We start from the raw sequence: 14,696 nt of genomic DNA, 5'->3' as shown, positions 1-14,696 counted from the left end.
TAGGATTTCACTTCATGAGTTCAGAAGCATCTTCACATGAGACGCTGGTTCCTCACATTGATTGATCGTTGAATTCTGTCTTTGATCTCTGAATTCTGTGTTTGATGTCTGAATTCTATGTGTGATGTCGGAATTCTGTGTTTGATCTCTGGGTTCTGAGCATTGATCTCCTGCTTCAGTCTTTGATCTCTGACTGATTCTAAACTCATCAAAGGATCACATCAGCATCTTGCTCCAGACTCCAGATGGTGATTTTACCAAGTGCACCATAGTCCTTGTTGCTGTCTGCTGTTGGGTCACAGCAAAGTAAGGAAACAGCCTGACGGTCCTCAGGAGGAAATTCAACAACCTCCAAAGATGGAGGTGAATCTAGACCTGCTCATGTTGGCTGTCCTTGATGAACTTGGGCGGTACTCTGGTGCAGGGATGAGGTCATGGAGCTGATCTGGGAGCAGTCCTGATGTTAAATGATGGGATGAAGGACAGTGTGGAGGCAAAATGGACAAAATGTGTCAACATCAAATAAAATTGTAAACCTGTTTGAAGTCTTACTTTGTGTCTGATGGCCATTTTTAAAATCACTAATGATTTTTTGACTGAACGTCCTGGATCCTGTGGTGCCTGATGAGGAGACAACTTGAGTACAGAGTTGGAGAAGAGGGTTTTTGGAGGGGAGATGATTTTTGCAGTGCTACAAGTCAATAAAATGTCATCATGTTTCAAAATGTCCTCACTAAGATGGTTATTAATCCCTCATTCTCAGCTGCTACAGCCTTTAAAGAAACCCTTTGACTGGTGGATCTAACAAAGATCAGATGTTGTCTCCTCTAGAACATCAACAGCTTAACGTTGTGGGCAGGACTCCTACCTGAGCAGGGAGACCCCAATGGATTTTTAGTCCTGATAGGGAGAGGGAGCCTCCTGGGTCACGGAGAGGGGAACCTGATAGGGAGTGGGACGACCCGCCCATTGTGGGTGATTGACAGGGCAGGTTTGATCTATGTTTTCATTTTCAAAAGTAATTTTGAACATTTGTGGAAAGTTAGCCCACCTTGATCATGGAGAAGATGTCTTCTGATAGTTAATCGACTGTTGTCACATTTAAGGATCACTTTAGCTGACAAGATGAAGGCTACACAGGTCCAGCTGGAGATACCGGGGATTGAACCCAGGGCCTCACACATGCTCAGCATGCGCTCTACCACTGAGCTACATCCCCTCTGGTAGAGTCACTGTTTAACTGGTGAATGAATTTCCAGTTGATTTTAGGAAACCTAGAAGTTCCTCAGGTGCCATCAATCTTAAGTCACTCCTTCACTTTGTGTGTGGTTCAAAGTCAGTGGTTTCATCAGAGCTCAACAACAGAACAAGCTGAAGTCTTCTGGAGAACGAGGGCACCGATCCCACCACCTCTCACATGCTAAGCTAGCGCTCTACCATTGAGCTCCTTCCTCTGCTCAGCAACATAACAGATAATGCAGGTTGACCTTCAGGCTGCTGGGAGGTCAACACCTGAAATATTTCCAGGATTCTGTTGTGTTGGTAGAAACAGTTTGAGGGAAGAAAACCCTCAAACATGATGATGTCATTATTGAAGGCTTCACTGCTCCAAACCTTTGCTTGTTCTTCTGGGGTTGTGAGAGGTTCTGAGTGATGAATGGAAACTGAAGGTTTAGGCATCAGTTCAAAGTAGCAGGAGCTTAAGGGGACATTTCAGATTTGTTGAAGTTGAGTCCTACTGCCTTCTTGTTCATGATGATGGTGATGTCAGAGTTCTTGCTCAGAACGATCCATGCTGTTCCTCCTATTAGTTCTGGAAAGTTGGAGCAAAACGTCATGCAGGGTCACAGGGTCACGTGTTTTGTGTTATCAGCAGATTTAATCTATAGAGTGAGTGACGTGTGGTGTGTTTGTCAGGAGCTTAAAGACCAAAGTTGTTGATGCACAAGAGAAGTACACACGTCAAAGCTGCTTCATTTTAATGAGTGAAACTGAACATTAAGAGAAGAGTGACAACAAAAATGGAGTCAAGAAGTCTTCTTCAAAACACACACACACACACACACACACACACTCACATAGTCATATACGTGCAGTCAAATGCCAGTAAATTCTGAGTATTTTTGAATCCATTTTCATTTCACTCTTCTCTTTATGTTGCCCCCTGCTGGACAATAGGTTTAAGGTTAATGTGGAAAAAAAGCAGACAATAAATACGACTGAACTATGATTGAAATGCCGGCGACTTCATTCGATCTGAAAGTTCATTGTTGACCAAACAGACACTGATACAACAGGCTTAAAGTCTACCTCCATCGGCTAAAGATGCCCCTGGATCATAAAGCACAGCTCGACTGCTGGCTAACATGCAGGCGTGGGCCCATCACTGAAATCAGCAGTCATGAAAAACTGTGCTAGGCCTCCAGACCCAAGCTTGAAGAGGTTTGAAAACTGGACCCAGGAGAATTTTAACTGAAAACCCCTGCTCTGGAGGATCTGAGGGATGCATGACTGCCCTCTGTTGACCCGTTTAATACAGGAATATCTGAGAAGTACTGAGGACGGCAAAGGGTGCTGATTGGCCAGCAGCCCCACACAGGTCAAAGGTCACCCCCACGGCGGACCAGTTTATTATAATAGTCACGACACCATCCGTTACAGTTGGGTTGGGTTCAGGCTCTTCAGCGCTTCTTATTTTTCCGTGAGCTCCTCCAGCTGCTGGTCCGTCTCTCCTCTTTTCTTTCTCTTCTGCTTACTTTTTTGTTTCTTTGTTCTTTAACTTGAAACAGAACTTCTCCTCTCCCCCTTTTCACGGTCACAATACTGTTGACCTCCCGTGAGCCTTGAATCTCCATCCTGACCAGCGGAGAGAAGCCCCCTTGTGCCTGAGAAGTTCCTGACTGTGGTGAGCTGCCTTGCTCCTCCTCAGGTCTTCATGGTGGCTTTCTGCTGGACTGTTGTTGAAGGGAACATGGCATCCTATCATTTTCAGCTCTGACATCTGGACAGTGGACAGATGTGACATCATCATGGTCTCACTGCCTGCTTTGTTCATGGATCAATGGAACGTTGTGTTGGAACCTTTATTGTAGAACTGCTATGAGCTGAGAGCTCAGTGTTGTTGGAACAACGCAGCTCCACATAGGACTGATGTGATGAAGAGGTTTTTATTGAGCTGAAGCTGGAGAGCAACAATCAAAATGGAGCAGCAAACATAATGTCTGGTCTCTCTCTCTTCTCTTCCCCACCTCTCTGTCTCCTCTCCTCCCTCCCCTCCATCTCTCTCCAGCCCTTTTTAGACAGAAAATGTGCCAAATTTGCCGTCTTGTCTGTGTGAAATGGAGGCGTAATATTCCTCTTTTTGAAAAGACACCCCTTGGTGGGCATCAACACTTGATGTGATGTGCAGCTCACACAACCTCAGTCATTGACAACGCAATGACTGAGGTTGGCAGAGCGGGGCAACAACAGACTCTTGAACTGAAACCCAAGATGGAAACCATCTCGGAGCAGTTGGCCGCTCTGCAAAGAGGAGAGTGATGTTGAAGACCAGAAATTTAACTTTACAATTTGGATTGGACTGAAAGAGAAGACAGATTGGAATGTGTGCTCCTCCGCCCAAACCCACAGCTTCCTTATCGGCTGCCCCATTGTTTATCCTCCAGGAGAACTCCTTCTGCCTTGGTGACGTAAATGGCGCGTACTATCCTCCCCTCCCCCATGTGTTCCTGACCCCTGCCTCTGCCCTCTCCACCTCCCTTGGGGTGGCAGCGCCGACCTTGTAGTCTGGCTGCAGGCCTCACTCTCACTTGCCTCCATTGGGACAACGGACTGTTCAAGTTCAGCGTACATACACAACAAATGTATATGTGCTGTCGTTAATTCTGAAGTGTACCATTATTACGATTAAACTGTGCATTCAGGGAACATTAAAGTGGTTTCAATCGTATTCATCAGGTTGATTTCAGTTTGTAGACGTTAATGATAAATCTTCTATACAAACCAAAGTTAAACACGGTGTTCCTCAAGGTTCAGTGCTGGGGCCAATACTCTTCACTTTATGTATGCTTCCTTTAGGTCATATTATTGGGAAACAGTCCATAAATTTCCATTGTTACACAGATGATACTCAATTATATTTATCAATAAAGCTGGATGAAGGCCAGCAGTTGTCTAAAACTCCATGTATGAGTTCCATCTAGGCTGGACTTTTGTAGTTTATTATCAGGCTGCACCAACAAGTGATTAAAGACTTGACAGCTGCACATGTATTGACAGGAACCAGGAAGAGAAACCATCGTAACAATAACATACACTCATGTAAGATAGTCTGAAGACACTCAAAGATAATTCAGTGTTTGATCAGTGATCAATACGTCAATATAAAGATCAGTAAGTGGTACCAGGTGGATCTTTCCATGGTGACCTCAGAGAAAATAAGATCAGCCCCCTCACCGTCATATCCAATGATGGCTCCATTATGTCAGGTTAACTGAGTTCATTTCCTGCTGCATTATCTGAAAAACGCTTTCTAAAACCAGAACCTCCAAGTTGGGTCTGAACGACCATGATAAATTGCATTATCTACTCAGTTTGAGTCACACCAACACAGAATGGACAAAGGACATTTTTCTGTTGTGTTGTTTCATGTTTTCCTGATCTGGGAAGATTTGCAAGACAAATGTCTCTCAAGTGTGTGTTCTCCTCATGAGTGTGTTTACATGCAGGCTTCCTCTTGTGACAACTGATGTCATTGGAAACCATCTTGAGGACATTTGGAGAAAGTTCAATCTTTTAGCTGCAGGTACAGTGACTTACAACACTGCAACAACAACAAAAACACCCCTCCACAAACACTCTTGTCCAACATTTGTGCCCAAATTTTCTCCTCATGAGGCATCAAATCACTACAAAAACTGCCATTAAGTTGATCTGGTTGGCACTGGTATTTGTTCTTGCTGCATCATCGTCCAGCCTCCAACCAGAGGTCCCTCAGTTATCATGGAGCCACAGGTGGAGTCTGGATTCTTTTCTGGAATGAGACGGCAATGAGAGTCCTGCCAAGTGACATCACTGACATGAATGGATGACTTCAGTCACATGACTGGATGACTTCAGTCACATGACTGGATGACTTCAGTCACATGACTGGATGACAGTGTAGATGCCAATGTAGAGGTTGGGGAAATCGTCTCTGAGAATCAAGCTTGAACCCACGCCCTCCTTGTCCTTCAAAAACCCAAACAGCAACCATCAGTCTCCCTCCAATCCTGTACTTGGTTCAATGTTGCTGTTCCATTTTGCAGCAGTAGGTGTCGCTGTGATACCAGGTTCAGTTCAAGAGTCCCAACTCCAGCTCATGTTGGTGACCTCAGTGGCAGGTAAAATGGTGCTTCAGTAGATCATGTGATCAACTCATGTGTGTCCTCACTGCTCCACAGGTTTGTCAAATGTTCTGTAAAATAGTTGGACCCAGCAGAGCTGCTAGATTAGGAGTTGATGGAGTCGTTGCAGATACCAGGGTCCAGTTCCATCCTCACTACCCCTGGTGACCATGTCAAAGTGTCCTTGAGTGAGATACTGAACCCCCAAATACTTCTGATGAGTAGATTGGCTCCTTGCATGGCAGCCTTCAGCATCAGTGTGTGAGTGTGTGAATGAGAGGACATTGTTCAGCTCCTTGAGTGCTGCTGAGGTAGAAAGGCTCTGTATGAATAGAGTCCTTTTACCATTTCTTTCCTGCCTCTAGCGGCGCTGTTGTCACTTCCTGTGACCGTGGAGGGAAGGGGTCCCCCTTCAGAATAAGTTTGATATCATGATGTTACTTCCTCTTCAACATGCCTTTAGCAGACCAACTCAGAGAACAGCTCAGTGAGGTAGTGTGGCCGAGTGGTCTAAGGCGCTGGATTTAGGCTCCAGTCTCTGAGGAGGCGTGGGTTCAAATCCCACCACTGCCATCATGTCCCAGGTCACTGGAGAGGTGTGGCAGGTTTCTCACAGCCTCTCCTCTCTCTTCCACTGAGGTCTTCAAACCTGTGACCAGAAGAAGAATCCTCCTGTGAGTCCACAGACCTGAGCATCGCTGCTCTGACTACTAGGTTACCGCCTGGTTATCAGAGTGAAGTCATGGTGAGGTAGTCAGTTGTTCATTTTGTTTTATGACAGAGGCCTCATTGTGAATTAAATAATTTTAATTCTTTACTTGAAGTTTCACGCTGTTTCGATTGAAAAAGGCGAGTTCCTGGAGAAGATCTTCTAGGGGTCCAGGTTAAAGCGGTGCCCCAGCTGGCACCAGGTGCTGACCCAGGTCCTGCATGGGAGATACTGTCAGTTCTGTTCTGCCCTGCTCACAACCACAGGCTGGTGTTGAGGCCTGCAGCAACCAGGGAGTATAAAGGCTGGTCATTGTGGCAGTGGGAGGAGTCAAAATGAAGACAGACCAATGAGAGCAGGACGTTACTGGAGAAGTCATCCATCCACTTTCTATTCTTATCCTTTAAGGGTCACGGGGGGGGGGGGGTGATCCCAGGTGACATTGTTCAAGAGGCAGGGTTCACCCTGGACAGGTCACCAGTCCATCAGGAGAAATGAGGTGGTCGGCATCATGCAACCTAAACTAAAACATTAGTCAGATCAAATTCAGATTAAAGCAAGAGTCTCCAGATCAAAGTCAGAATTCCTGATGATGTCATCAGGGCTTTGACAGTAGCTAGAATTCTGTCTTTGATCTCAGGAGGACATGAAAGAAACCCAATTGAGGAAAGTAGAGGAGAACATTCAGCTTCATTAGAAACACTTGAACTGTTGAACAGTAGAATTTGTTTGAAACAGTTTACAACACTGAGTGACAGGTTTGAAGAGGGAAGAGTTTTCTACTTTAAATTTAAATCTAACTTCAAAGTCGTCAAGTCAATTTTATTTATTTTGTGCCAAATCCCAACAGAAGTTATCTCATGACACTTTACAAGTTTATCTAATGAGACAGGTACCCTGGAAGGTATCACCTTGGCCCCCAGCACCACCCTAAGGAACCTAGGAGTTCTCTTTGATCAGGATCTGTCCTTTCATGCCCACATGAAGCAAATTTCTAGGACTGCTTTCTTTCATTTGTGAAACATTGCTGAGACCAGACACATCCTGTCTCAAAAAGATGCAGAAGAACTAGTCCATGCCTTTGTCACTTCCAGGCTGGATTACTGCAATTCCCTCCTATCAGGCTGCACCAGGAGGTCCCTAAAGACTCTCCAGCTGGTCCAGAACGCTGCTGCCTGACTAGAACTAGTAGAAGAGACCATGTCTCTCCTGTACTGGCCTCTCTGCATGGCTCCCTGTCAAATTTAGAAGAGAATTCAAAATTCTCCTTCTACCATCAAAGTCCTCAACAGTCAGGCTCCTTCATACCTGACAGAGCTCCTAGTCCCCTATTATCCAGCTAGAACCCTTCACTCCCAGGATGCAGGGTTACTGTTGGTTCCTGGAGTTCTAAAAGTAGAATGGAGCCAGAGCCTTCAGCTATCAGGCTCCCCTCCTGTGGAACCGTCTCCCAGTTTCAGTCCAGGATGCAGACACCCTCTTGACCTATAAGAGCAGACGAAAGACCTTCCTTTTTGATCAGGCTTATAGTTGGGCTGCTTAGGCTGGCCCTTAGATATGCTGCTAAAGGCTTAGACTGCTGGGGGATCTCCCATGGTGCACTGGGCTTCTCTCTCCTCCTCTCTGTCCTCCTATATTTGTCATACATAAATCATACTCATATGTATTACTAACTCGTCTCCTTCTCCAGAGCCTTCAGGCTCCCCTCATCCCAGATGTGGGTGCTGCTGGAGGAGGCTGCAGACCTGAAGAGGCTCAAGCTGCCACCCGTAGCTCCACCTTCTCACCGTCTGTTCATCAGTCTCTTCACTTCTCTCTCTCTTTATCTCTGTCCCACTCTTTCCTTCTGCATATCTGTCTTCCTCCATTATCTGTCTTTGTCTCTGCCCCGCTCTCCTGCTCTCTTTCCCTCCAACCGGTCAAAGCAGAAGGCCGTCCCCACTGATCCTGGATCTGCTCGACGTTCCTGTCTGTTAAAAGGAAGGTTTTTGTCGCCGCTGTTGCAGGATGTGCTGCTGGTGGAGAATTGTTGGGTGGAGGTTCATTGAAGGAGTTTGGTGCTGGACCTGCTCTACTAGTAAAGAGTCATGAGAGAACTTTTGTTGTGATTTGGCGCAATACAAATAAAACTGACTTGACCAGTGTTATTTGTAGTCTTTTGTTAATTGCATGCCACATGAAATTATTATTGGTCACTTTTCTAGCGACTGTCTCACAGTAGCAAGACAAGAACACTTCTACTTTTGATGATGACAGTTTGTTCAACACTAAACTTCATCCAGTACCATGTTGTCAAACACTGGAACCTCCACAGCACCTGAACAGGGACTTGAACCCTGGACCCTCAGATTAAAAGTCTGATGCTCTACCGTCTGAGCTCCTCAGGCTCTTTCTACAGCATTGAGACAGGAACAGAAACACCTGTGAAGGTCAAACTGATGCTTTCTTGACTTGTTCAGTCCTCCATGTTAAAGTCCACCATGCTTTTGATTGGCTCTGATTCTCTGTGGCAAAATCCAACAAGAGGCTCCAAAAATGTCCTGAATGTCACAAGAATGCACAGGACAAGATGTTAGTTTCCTTCATGTCTGCAGTTCCTCCACTGGAAAGTAAAGTCAATGCTGCTCCTCTGCTGAAACCTGGGATCGGACCAGGGACCTTTAGATCTTCAGTCTAACGCTCTCCCAACTGAGCTGGTTCAGTTCTGAGGGAGGGCCCTGCTTCTCTCATTTATAATCTCTTCCACTCTCACTGGACCTTAGAGAGGATTGGAGCTTCTGAAGTCCTGACACAAATCAAACCAGGGACTTTGAACTACACAGTGAAGGAGTTGGTCATCAAGGTCGATGGCAGCTTATTAAGTTCTATCTTTGATCAAATATAAGAAATGTAAATGAATTCAACATTGATTGCATTTCCCTCCTTTCTTTGGTGCCCTCAGACTTTCTGAGAACTGTAGGAGGAACTGCTCTCTGTTCTGTGTTTGTTCTGCTCAATGGAGGAAGGAACCAAGGACCGAAGCTCTAAGTTTTCCAGTTCCTACATCAGTGAATGGACTTTCTGTGCTGCAAGGAGCCAAAGCTACAAAGGAGGATTACAGAGTTTGTCCTTGCAGGAGTCAGTGACTTCATAGGGTCTAACAAAGGGTTGGACCTGAATGAGACAGTCACCCTTCAACATGGGGCCATGGCAGAGTGAACCAAGAACTCTACAATGGGGGTGAGAGTGGAGCCATGATGGATTCACACTTCATCACCTCCACCATCATGTGGACCACCTGATCACCTCTCCCTCAACCTCTAATTAACTCATTCCCTGACCGGGAATCGAACTCAGGCCATGGCGGTGAGAGTGCCAAACCCTAGCCACTTGACCATCAGGGACCACACTGAGCTCTCCAACAACAGAGACTATAGACAATGACTCAAGAACACAGGACTCTGTGGTCTCAGCTTGAGATGCAGAGGGTCCACCAAGACCACCAGACACCTCAGCCCCCTAAAGACAGTCCACCCCCAGGATCAGCTTCTATCACTCAGTGGTCCAGAACCATTATGGAGCCTGATCAGGAATGTGAGCAAAGCTCTTGGAACAGGCCTGCTGCCACCACAACTAAGATCCTGCAGGTCACTAGAAACTCCAGTGTCCAGCTGACAAGTGGACGTTCCTCTGATCTGTGGTGGTGCTGAGTTTAGCAAACACCTCCAACAAGAAGATGAAGGAGGCCATCAACTCCTCCAAGCTCAACATCTATACTGGCTTTACTGGGAGATCAGGAGGTCAAAGCAGACCTTCCCCCTCCACCTCAGATGGTTTCTACTCACAGAGATGAGGGACCAGTTCAAACCAGCTCCCTGGAGCTCCCTTAAGCCATTGTCCCCCTCAGCTAACATCTGGATCTGGACCTGCACCGGTGCTGACTTGTGTCTTGAGTCCCCAGAGTTTGTTGAACCAGAGAAGCTTCAACTGGTGGCGGTCGTACAACCAAGCGTGAAGGTGAGCCTGCATTGTCTGATCTGGAGCTAACAGGAATTAGCAAGTTAGCGACTGTTCTAGAGTTGCTGCTGAGTTGAATTTGAATTTATTTGTTAAAAGGTTCCAGTTTCTATGAGGTCAGGGAAGATTGGTGTGGATCTAAAGGTCCCTGTTGATCCCAGGACATTGTTTTGACTCATTTGAACATTTTCAAACCCTCGTTGCTCAGATTTTACATGAATTTGATCATGACTTCAGACAAATGTTCTGTTTATTAATTAAATAATCACTTTAGTTATGAATTTAGTGAGTCAACCAGACTTGGTCAAAGATAAAAGTTAGTCTGGTTATTATTCAGTTTCCAGTCAGTAGGGACACACACACACACACACACACACACACACACACACACACACAGCCTGTCTTCAGTATAAAATGGTCTGTCACGTTCTCTCACGTTGGAAGATTTCTCTGACTCCATTGTGAATACAGAGATTCTTCATCTGCCACTTGAGTCTTGATCCACTGATTCCTCTGATCCACCTCTTTCTGCTCCAACAAGGCTGACATGGATCAGGTGGGTCCATGTCATCCAATCAGGAGGTTTCTCCTCTCAGTTAATTTTCTTCATCCCAGTTTAGATTGATTCTTCTCAGCCTGATGAAGGAGCATCTGATCAGGTGTTTGGCTGCTTGTTGGTTGTAATTCCATAGATTTTAATCTCAGATGTTATAGAATTAATAATGCAATGGCAGTCCTGCCAAGTGACATCAGTCACATGACAGGATGGCCCAGTCATGTGACTGAAGGAGCTGAGAGCTCCTACACATCATTGTTGATGGTGTCTTCCACTGTAGTCAGCAGCCACAACTCCTCTATCAACACCTGTCAGAGACCTGCTGGAGGCCCCACTGAGGTTTGAACTGGGATCACTGGATTCAGAGTCCAGAGTGCTCACCATTCCACCATGGAACCATCAAAGATGAAACAAGTGAGACAAACTATGGCACTAATCATGTATGAGGGACTGCAGTGGTTTTCTGGATCTAATTTCCACAAACAAATGATGATTTGGGTAAAGGTCTGACAAAGTCTGACAAACCTACCCTGATTTTTTCACAAACAAATGATAATTTTTAGACAGTGAGACAGTGCTCTTATTTTGGAGGGCCATCAGGATGTGAAATATCCCAGACCTCTGAGATCAGAGTGTTCACTTTGATCTCAGGGTCCTGAATTTGGAGGTTCTTCCTTTGGTCTCCAAGTTCTAACTCCCATCTGCTGAATCCTTTTTTTAATGAGCTCCTCAGACCCTGATGATGTCAGGAAGAAATCCAGACATTCAGTTCTCATCTCAGCTGTTCTGACTGAGACGTCAAGCAGTCAGGAAAAAAGTGTTACGACTCAAAGTGGGACCTTTACAGGAGCTAACAAAGTGTCTTTTTTCCTAAACTACTTGAGGAACTGGTTAAACCAGTAAAATATGCATTTCTGTGTGCAGACCAGTGAGGAGCCTGGGTGAGTGGAAGGATGTTTACCACCAACACAGAACCCAGACTTTAGTCATGTGATGAGATGGAGACTCTGATGATGAAGTTAATGGACAAAATGTGAATTGAAGGATGAACACAAATGGGTTTTTGAACCAAACACATTTCTTCAGCAGACTTTGATCCAACATTGAAGTTAGAGTTTGGTGGCTGCTCCATGTTGGAGGAAACCAGGCGATGTTGGACTGTCACAGGGAAGCTCTTTTGCCTCCTCTGCTGCCAGTTCAACCACTCACTCCCATCAGTGGAGAGCAGCTTCAACTGGGTTTGGAATGTACCACTGTGGATGCATAGGAATGTGGAGAAAATGTCCTTTGTCAGAAGTGGGATTTGAACCCACGCCTCCAGGAGAGACTGCGACCTGAACGCAGCGCCTTAGACCGCTCGGCCATCCTGACAGAAACTGAAAGTTGGAGACTGAATTACTTCACTGACAAAGTAGAATTTTTGTTAACATTAAACACACAGTCTGTGTTCATGGCAGGAAGAAATGAATGTGTGTGTGTGTGTGTGTGTGTGTGTGTGTGTGTGTGTCAAGTCACAACAAAAGTTCTCTCATGACTCTTTACTAGTAGAGCAGGTCCAGCACCAAACTCCTTCAATGAATCTACATCAACAATTCTCCACCAGCAGCACATCCTGCAACAGTGGTGATGAAAACCTTCCTTTTAACAGGCAGGAACGTGGAGCAGATCCAGGATCAGTGGGGACGGCCTTCTGCTTTGACCGGTTGGGGGGAAAGAGAGCAGGAGAGCAGGGCAGAGACAAAGACAGATAAGGCTCTCCTAAAACAAGGCCTGTTCAGTCAATGGTAGAGCAGAGTGGCGCAGAGGAAGCGTGCTGGGCCCGTAACCCAGAGGTGAACCTAACTTTCGAATAACCTCAAAGTGATGCTGAGAGTCATGTAGTAAGAGTTGCTACGAACCTAAAAAAAATGCGACAGTAATGTAGGAAAAGTTGCTACGAACCTCAAAATATTGCGACAGTGATGTCGGAAGAAATGCTAATGAACTAAAAATGATGCTAACAGTAATGTAGTGATAGTTGCTAATCAATTCAGTGATGCTTACAGTAATGTAGTAAGTGTTTCGAATAACCTCAAAGTGACGCTTACAGTCATGTAGTAAGAGTTGCTACGAACCTCAAAATAATGCGACAGTAATGTAGTAAAAGTTGCTACGAACCTCAAAATATTGCGACAGTGATGTCGGAAGAATTGCTAATGAACTCAAGATGATGCTAACAGTCATGTAGCGATAGTTGCTAAGAAACTCAGTGATGCTTACAGTAATGTAGGAAGAGTTTCGAACAACCTCAAAGTGATGCTGACAGTCATTTAGTAAGAGTTGCTAATGAACTCAATTTAATGCTACAGTGATGTCGTGAGAATTGCTCAACAACTCAAAATGATGCTAACAGTAATGTAGTGATAGTTGCTAATAAACTCAAAGTGATGCTGACAGTAATGTAGTAAGAGTTGCTACGAACCTTAAAATAATGCAACAATAATGTAGTAAGAGTTGCTACGAACATCAAAATATTGCGACAGTGATGTCGGAAGAATTGCTAATGATCTCAAAATGATGCGACAGTGATGTAGTAAGAATTGCTAATGAACTCAAAATGATGCTAACAGTAATGGAGTGAAACTTTCGAATAACCTCAAAGTGATGCTGACAGTCATGTAGTAAGAGTTGCTACGAACCTCAAAATATTGCGACAGTGATGTCGGAAGAACTGCTAATGATCTCAAAATGATGTGACAGTGATGTAGTAAGAATTGCTAATGAACTTAAAATGATGCTAACAGTCATGTAGTGATAGTTGCTAAGAAACTCAGTGATGCTTACAGTAATGTAGTAAGAGTTGCTACGAACCTTAAAATAATGCAACAATAATGTAGTAAGAGTTGCTACGAACCTCAAAATATTGCGACAGTGATGTAGTAAGAATTGCTAATGAACTCAAAATGATGCTAACAGTAATGGAGTGAAACTTTCAAATAACCTCAAAGTGATACTTACAGTTATGTAGTAAGTGTTGCTACGAACCTCAAAATAATGCAACAGTAATGTAGTAAAAGTTGCTACGAACCTCAAAATATTGCGAAAGTGATGTCGGAAGAATTGCTAATGAACTCAAGATGATGCTAACAGTAATGTAGTGATAGTTGCAAAGAAACTCAGTGATGCTTACAGTAATGTAGGAAGAGTTTCGAACAACCTCAAAGTGATGCTGACAGTCATTTAGTAAGAGTTGCTAATGAACTCAATTCAATGCTACAGTGATGTCGTGAGAATTACTCATGAACTCAAAATGATGCTGACAGTAATGTAGTAAGAGTTGCTACGAACCTCAAAATATTGCGACAGTGATGTCGGAAGAACTGCTAATGATCTCAAAATGATGTGACAGTGATGTAGTAAGAATTGCTAATGAACTTAAAATGATGCTAACAGTAATGTAGTGATACTTGCTAAGAAACTCAGTGATGCTTACAGTAATGTAGTAAGAGTTGCTACGAACCTTAAAATAATGCAACAATAATGTAGTAAGAGATGCTACGAACCTCAAAATATTGCGACAGTGATGTAGTAAGAATTGCTAATGAACTCAAAATGATGCTAACAGTAATGGAGTGAAACTTTCGAATAACCTCAAAGTGATGCTGACAGTCATGTAGTAAGAGTTGCTACGAACCTCAAAATAATGTGACAGTGATGTCGGAAGAATTGCTAATGATGTCAAAATGATGCGACAGTGATGTAGTAAGAGTTGCTACGAACCTCAAAATAATGTGACAGTGATGTCGGAAGAATTGCTAATGATGTCAAAATGATGCGACAGTGATGTAGTAAAAGTTGCTACGAACCTCAAAATATTGCGACAGTGATGTCGGAAGAATTGCTAATGAACTCAAGATGATGCTAACAGTAATGTAGTGATAGTTGCTAAGAAACTCAGTGATGCTTACAGTAATGTAGTAAGAGTTTCGAACAACCTCAAAGTGATGCTGACAGTCATTTAGTCAGAGTTGCGAATGAACTCAATTTAATGCTCCAGTGATGTCGTGAGAAT

At 44.3% G+C, this 14,696-nt stretch overlaps 3 non-coding genes across 3 annotated transcripts; 1 reads left to right on the top strand and 2 right to left on the bottom strand.

Moving 5' to 3' along the window:
- Positions 1-1,147: 1,147 nt before the first annotated feature.
- trnaa-agc (transfer RNA alanine (anticodon AGC)) lies at positions 1,148-1,219 on the bottom strand. The gene has a single exon. It is a non-coding gene; the product is annotated as a tRNA-Ala (tRNA).
- Positions 1,220-5,875: 4,656 nt separating this feature from the next.
- Positions 5,876-5,957, top strand: trnal-uag (transfer RNA leucine (anticodon UAG)). Its single transcript has one exon. It is a non-coding gene; the product is annotated as a tRNA-Leu (tRNA).
- A 5,976-nt stretch (positions 5,958-11,933) lies between these two features.
- On the bottom strand, positions 11,934-12,016 carry trnal-cag (transfer RNA leucine (anticodon CAG)). The gene has a single exon. It is a non-coding gene; the product is annotated as a tRNA-Leu (tRNA).
- Between the last annotated feature and the right edge of the window lie 2,680 nt (positions 12,017-14,696).

This window comes from Aulostomus chinensis, chromosome 1 (genome assembly GCF_037954235.1).
Source record: "Aulostomus chinensis isolate RoL2024-O1b breed Wild chromosome 1, RoL_Achi_v1.0, whole genome shotgun sequence".
Lineage (NCBI taxonomy): Eukaryota > Metazoa > Chordata > Actinopteri > Syngnathiformes > Aulostomidae > Aulostomus > Aulostomus chinensis.
This window is presented reverse-complemented; position numbering and strand designations above follow the sequence as displayed.